The following is a 7,090-nucleotide window of genomic DNA, read 5'->3' as shown; positions in this document are numbered from 1 at the left end:
CTTTACTGTGCTTTACTTAACATTTACTTGCACAGAAGCTATTGCTGTCTGACATCATATTAAATATTTCTCTGTGTTTTGACCATCTGCCCTACTATCATGAAAACTCCTTTTTTCTCATTTAGCACAGTGTCCCTGGTGTCTAAATTGTTTGCCCACAGTAGGTACTCAGTAAATATTTGTTATTCAACAAGTGATCTGGACGTGAGTGGCTGAAAGATTCTGGAATGCAGTAGTGGAAGGAAGAGTTGAAAATGCAGTAAAATAAGAAAAGCCATGCCCTCATCCCCGCCCTAAGACATCACTGGATCCTGGCAGGGAGGGTGGTAAGGACAATGCCAGATTCGACAGAGGAGAACCTGAGAGGAGAGTCAGCTGGAGTCCCGCCTGCGTCCTCAGGGAGCACAGCCCTTCTGAAAAGACTCCAGGACAAGAAGAAGCCAGGTAAAGGAGACAGGAAGGACTCGTGGCCAGAGTTTGCTCAGACCTAAAGACATCTACCCCAATCCCAGGCCCCGCTTGACCAGATGGTTCCGGAGAAGGCTTAGCATCTGTCCCTCCATAAATTATCCAGTGCTCCTTCCTACCAGTCTTCTCTGGTGACAGCCGGAACAATCGTCCAGGAATTCCATCTGCTACTCCTGCGCTGGTCCCCACTCCACCTCATCAACATTTCATAGCACAGAGGTATCCCATTTCCCCGGCCCGAGAAGGAAGCTGGGTCAGTCCCTGGGTGAGCTGATTCGCAATACCCTCCCCTATCAACACACACAAGTAAAACCTCCACAGAGGATCCAGCATCTCTAGGGGACAGAGTCCCACATCTTTTTCTTTCATTTTTGTTTGCATTGTTTTATTATTTAAAAAGCAACAGCAACAGAACAAAACAGGATCTCTCTACATAGCTCTGACTGTCCCGGAACTCACTATGAACACCAGGCTGGCTTCAAACTCAGAAATGCACCCGCCTCTGCCTCCCCAGTGCTTGAATCATAGGAATGCACCACAAGGCCTAGCTAGAATCCCACAGTTTACTCCTCCCCACCCCCCATGCTCTTCCACCACACATAGTTTCGAAAACAAATAAGATTATACTGATTAAATTGATCACATAGTTTTATTTTTTGTTTTTGTTTTTGTTTTTGTTTTTTATGAAACTCAAAGGGCTGGAGGTGTCGTTCAGGGGTAACTTTCATAACAATTATAACTTGGCATAATTAAGAACCTTTGTTCAATCCTTCCCATCCAAAATAAGACAAACTGACTCCTGACCATTAGACAGCTCCATGCAGTTCCCTTTAAACCGATCACTCAGCCCTTTTAAAATGAGACATTTATTGTGAGAGGATAGCACAGGCTCAAAATAAGGATAGATCTACTTTTAAAAGAAGAGTTGTAAAACAAAACTTTTAGACTGACGACGGTGGTGCACGCCTTTTAAATCTCAGCACTTGAAAGGCAGAAGCGAGTGGATCTGTGTAAATTCAAGACCAGCCTCGTCTACAAATAAAGTTCCAGGCCAGGCAGGACTGTTAACACAAAGAAAACTTGCTTGAAAATAAGTAAATAAACAACTACTACTACTACTACTACTACTACTACTACTACTACTACTACTACTACTAATAATAATAATAATAATAATAATAAAGACCACAAGCCTAGAATTTGAGTCCAGGAGGCTGCTGTAAGTCTCTTTGTCACCTTGGTTGGACACACAGAGCACCTAAATTAGTTCAGTTCCCTGCTCCGTAGAGGTATTGAAGATTATTTCGGACCCAGATGTGTTCCTGCATCCTTACAACCATAGCACTTAGGTGGGGAGAAGGGGTCTGGAGGGAGGTCTAGAGACAAGAAGACAAGGTGCTCAGGATCGTTCTATGTTACACAGGGTTGAAGACAAGCCAGAGCTATATGAGGCTGTCTCAACACCCCCCCCCAAAAAAACAACAAAAAGATCATTTCAAAACTTCAAAAGATGGTGATTAGTTTACTTCCTAAAGTTTCAGTTATCCCCATCTCCTTCCTAACTTCCTTCTAGTGAAATCTATGACCACCATTTTGGTGCATAAAGTTTTACTATATACGTTGTCTTTTTCCAGTCTCAGGATATTGAGTTCGATGGAAGGCTAAGAAATATAATTTTAGCTACGTGTGGAGGTATTGCAGAACCAAGATCATTTCGAGTCCAAGGCCTGACCTGGCAGGCTCTAGAATGATGCTCTTTCTCAAAAGAAAGCAAAGAACAAAACAGAAGGAAGGAAGGAAGGCGCACGGTTCCTCCAGGAGCCCAAGCCCACACTTGGGTATGACGTACTTTGAGTGACTTTCTTAGGGAAGGATAACGATGTTTTCAGGTGTGTCTTATGTAGTAAGTTCACCATCCAAGAGGTAAAAGCAGAAAGATTGCCGTGGTTTCGAGGACAGCCTGGCTTTCCGAGGGAGCTTCAGCCTGTGCTGCATACGCTGTGAGACCCTTATGTGCGTACAGCATGCACAGACTTTGAGGACGTTGTGATAAGTGGGACAAGCTAGTCAAGGACAGCAGGAGCCCACTCCGGTGGCGCAGGCCTGTAATTCCAGCTACTAGGCATGCTTAGGCACAGGGATCAGGTCACAAGGTCAAGGGTGGCTTGGATGACTTAGTGAGACTGCACCTCTAAGCAGAAAGCACAGAAGAGGACCCAGGCTCTGTAGCTCAGCACAGGGTACTTGTTTATTATGCGGGAGGCTCCAGCGCTACAAAAAAACATAAATATATATAAAAAAATACTCGACAGCTGTTATATTAGTGACCTAGTAGTCACATTTACAGAGATAGAAATGGATCCTGTCTGGCTATGCAGGCAGCAGTAGGACTGATGATTCTACGGTCCCATCCCTGCCAGATCAGCAGGCCGTCCCCCATCCATTCCGGGTTCCGGAAGCATCTGGAATGACACCTGGAACAGCTGCTAGGGAGGCTGAGCTGACACCACCTGGGGCTGGGTTCCCCCCTCATCCACCCGGCAGTGCAGGTGTCTGAGACTTCACAGTGTATGAACACTTGGTACTGCTGAACCTTATACGCACTATCTGGATGAGTAGCTCCCTGTCCTGCCAGGTCTGTGTGCATGTGTCTGTACGTGCTTAGGGTCCCCTCTTGCGCCATTTTAAAAGAGCATATTCGGGGTTGGGGATTTAGCTCAGTGGTAGAGCGCTTGCCTAGGAAGCGCAAGGCCCTGGGTTCGGTCCGCAGCTCCGAAAAAAGGGGAAAAAAAAAAAAGAGCATATTCAACCCATCATCAGACACGACCCCACTCCCCTGTCACTTCTTCAACACTTGATGCCAAACTCAGCACCCACCCTAGCCCAGGTTCTTCTCTTGCCCTGGGCAGGAAATTCCAGGTATCCCAAACATGGCATCCCGGGCCTGAGACTGAGACTTGGCAGAACAGATACAATCCTTGTGGCACACAATGGGTTCCAGCAAAACACACACACACACTCACTAGCCAAAAGTGGGAAACAATGGCTGGACTTGGATTTCAGCTCTTGAACAGCTGGCTCTGACACTGGTTCTGAGGTAGGATGAGGGTGGGTGGAAAACAGGAAGCAGCCAGAGGGAGGCTGCTGACAACATTTGTTGTAGGACCCAAGGGCCCCTCTGCTGGCAGATTGCCCCACTGAGAGATGTACTCCTTGGGTAAGCTTCCCTCCCAGCACCAGCTCAGCCCCCACTCTAAGGCCTTCACTGGACTGGCTAGAACTGGCTTAGAGAAAAACACGACAGCACATGTGATAAACTGCCCAAACTTGGTGAGTACAAAGGCCTGATCAACAAGTCCTCACGACTCCTCCAGGTCCACAGACCACAGGAGCATCTATCCTTCCGTTTATTAGGGGTATGTGGGCAAGCAAGAGGGTGTGTCTCTTCCTTTAGACTGTAAGAAACTTGGCGAGGCCAAGGATCACTGCTTTCCCTGTTTGTATTAATTCATTCTTTCATTAAGTTAGCATTTATTGCCAGGAACTACAGCTTGTATCTGCAATCGCTTGGGAGATGCAGGCAGGACAACCAGAGTCATCCACAGTTTGAGACCAGTCAGGGCTATGTGAGACTTTGTCTCATCTACATACATACGTACATATGTACGTGCGTGTGTGCGTGCGTGCGTGCGTGCGTGCGTGCATGCGTGTCTGTGTGTCTGTGTGTGTGTCTGTGTGTCTTTCATTTGGTAGAGTACTTGCCTAGCAGGCACAAGGCACTGGGTTCAACTCAAACCAGGCACCGTGTCAACTGCCTGTAATCTCAGTACTCAGAAAGCAGAGGCAGGAGGATCAGGAACTCAGTTATCCTCAACTACATAGCCAGTGTGAGGTGAGCCTGGGTGTACAGGATTCAGCCTCAGAAACAAAACATTTAAGTAATACTCATTGGGCATCTTGCACTGAGCAGGGGTTCCCTCTCTGTTCCTAACCACAGAATCTACCATCACGTAAGACTCTGGCAGCCAAAGAGGAAAAATCTCCATGGGTAGGTCAATGCAAGCAAGAATGAATGAAGCGACACATTCTTGTTGTCTTGTGTCTGAAGCTCACTTGGTAAATGTGAAAGGGAGTCTAGGGGGGCTGGGGATTTAGCTCAGTGGTAGAGCACTTACCTAGGAAGCGCAAGGCCCTGGGTTTGGTCCCCAGCTCCGAAAAAAAAGAACCAAAAAAAAAAAAAAAAAAAAAAAAGAAAGGGAGTCTAGGACAAGAGGCAGGAAACTCAAGCACCCTCCTCTCAGTTGGGAGTTAGGGAGGCCTAGAAGGATAAAGCTATGTTTCTGAGGGCCTGGAAAGAGAGATACTCAGAAAAAATATGCTCAGGGGCTGTGGTAGCATCTTGACTGTTCTAAAGAATTATAGCTATTGCTTAGGCCTGGGATCAAAGCCAGAAATGAACCAGCTTTGACGAGTAATCACCACTGTGAGGGAAGACCTTACTATCCCAAAGTCATCTGGTTGCCAGCAAATTCATTCCCAGGCCCGCCAAAGAACAGCCACTGAGTTATGAATTTGGGTGTCGTTCTTGCTCAGAGACCAGCTAATCTTCTCAGTACCGTTCAAATTTTACTATATGCGCTACTGCCATGAGCACATTAAGTCATATACTGAAAAGCAGAAATTCAAGCCAAGAGTTTGATGGCCACCAGCCTGGGTGCTCCCGCACCAGCTGAACCCATGAGTTTCCTCAAGCATAGGTCGGTGGTAAAGCAGTCCTAAGCAGAGTGCCTGGGGTCAAATGCAGCTGTGGCCACCACCTAGCGTGACCTGACCATAGCCAAATGACTGAAGCTCTCCTTCTGTGTCCATTTCCCCATCTATAAAAGCAGACTAAAAATAGCATCTAGCTCAGAGTTGTGGGTCAAATAATTCATACACTGTCCTAGTTTTTTTTTTCTGTTGCAGTGATGAATTACTCTGGCAAAGGCAACTTAAAGGAGAAAGGGCTTATTCTGGCTCCCAATTACAGGTTAGAGATCATCACGGCTGGAAAATCACAGCAGGGGGTGCTTGAGTGAATTGGTTACTTTGTATCCACACTCAGAGAATATGTGTCCCTTTAGCTCTTTCCTTTTGTACAGTCCACAGCCCCGGAATGGTGCAAACCACTTTCAATCTGAACCTTCCCAAACAACATCCACATGGCCAGAAGCTAATGTCCTGAAGTGTGTTTGCAGGCTTGTCCTTAGATGACTGCGTAGTCTAGCGAGTAACGTTAATACTAGTCATCACATACACACAAAGGGCTCAGGCTAGTGCCTGGTTCACAGGATGATCTCCCACCAACAAGGACTCTAAAGCTCTGGAAGGTTGCTGTATTACCTTCCTGCTGCTGGGGCACAATACTTTCGACAAAAGCAACTTGAGAAAGGAGGAGCTGTTTTTCTCACAATTTTTTTTTCTTTTTTTCGGAGCTGGGGACCGAACCCAGGGCCTTGCACTTGCTAGACAAGCGCTCTACCACTGAGCTAAATCCCCAACCCCTTTACTCACAATTTAAGGGGATACAGTCCGTGGAGTTTTATTAGAATAACATATATGCTGTGGTCCTGCTAATCCAACAATGACTGCCTGTGAATGGAAGGTCCAAGAACTCAGTAGTTGTTCCATCCAGGAGGCTGGATGTCTTAGCTGGTCTATGCTGGCAACTCTCAGAAGCAGGCTGCAGCGCCAGTGAAGGAATGGCCTTGCTAGTGAGGTGAGAGCAAGCAAGCAAAGAGAGCGGCTTCCTTCTTCCAGAGCCTTTACATGGGCTTCCGGCAAGCTGTGGCCCAGATTAGAGGTGTGTCTTCCCACCTCAAAGATCTGGCTCAGAAGTGGGTCTTTCCACTTCGAATGATTAAGCAAAACCCCTCGCAGGTATATTCAGCCAATTTTTAGTCAATTCCAGATGGAGTCAAGTTGACAACCAAAGTAGCCATCGCAAGGCCGCCTCTTGCCAACTTGACACACAATTATACCTCCTCATGTTGTGCTAGGTCTCCAAGTGAAACAATAACCAGGTCATGACTATGCCTACCATGCTCTGACTGCCAAAAAAATGCATTAGAAGTTGAACATAGGGCTGGAGAGATGGCTCAGGGGTCAAGAGCACTGGCTGTTCTTCCAGAGGTCCTGAGTTCAATTCCCAGCAACCACATGGTGGCTCACAGCCATCTGTAATGGGATCCGATGCCCTCTTCTGGTGTGTCTGAAGACAGCCACAGTGTACTCATATATATATAATAAATAAATCTTTTTTTTAAAAAAAGAGAGAAAACCCCACAAATATCTGTACGAACATTTTTAATAATTTATTGAATTTTATTTTATATGCGTTGGTGTGGGTGTGTCAGATTCCCTGGAACTGGAGTTACAGACAGTTGTCAGCTGCCGTGTGCGTGCTAGAAATCGAATCTGCTGATCCTGTAGCAGAAGCCAGCGGCCTGGAACCAGACCAATGACTCACTACAATGAGCATTTGCAAGTAGAGCCGTTTGGACAAAAGTGTACACTGTGGGACACACAGTGAGTCCGTGCAGCTTCTACAGCAAGATTCTGTTTCGTTTTGCCAGAGAGCTCG

General features: G+C 46.6%; 1 non-coding gene across 1 annotated transcript; it reads right to left on the bottom strand.

The window, feature by feature from the left end:
- Positions 1-5,016: 5,016 nt before the first annotated feature.
- Positions 5,017-5,122, bottom strand: LOC120094867 (U6 spliceosomal RNA). The gene has a single exon (XR_015630081.1). It is a non-coding gene; the product is annotated as a U6 spliceosomal RNA (small nuclear RNA).
- Between the last annotated feature and the right edge of the window lie 1,968 nt (positions 5,123-7,090).

This window comes from Rattus norvegicus, chromosome 9 (genome assembly GCF_021556685.1).
Source record: "Rattus norvegicus strain SHRSP/BbbUtx chromosome 9, alternate assembly SHRSP_T2T, whole genome shotgun sequence".
In the NCBI taxonomy this organism is placed as follows: Eukaryota; Metazoa; Chordata; class Mammalia; order Rodentia; family Muridae; genus Rattus; species Rattus norvegicus.
Note: the sequence above shows the minus strand (reverse complement) of the source record. Positions and strands in the feature narration are given on the sequence as shown.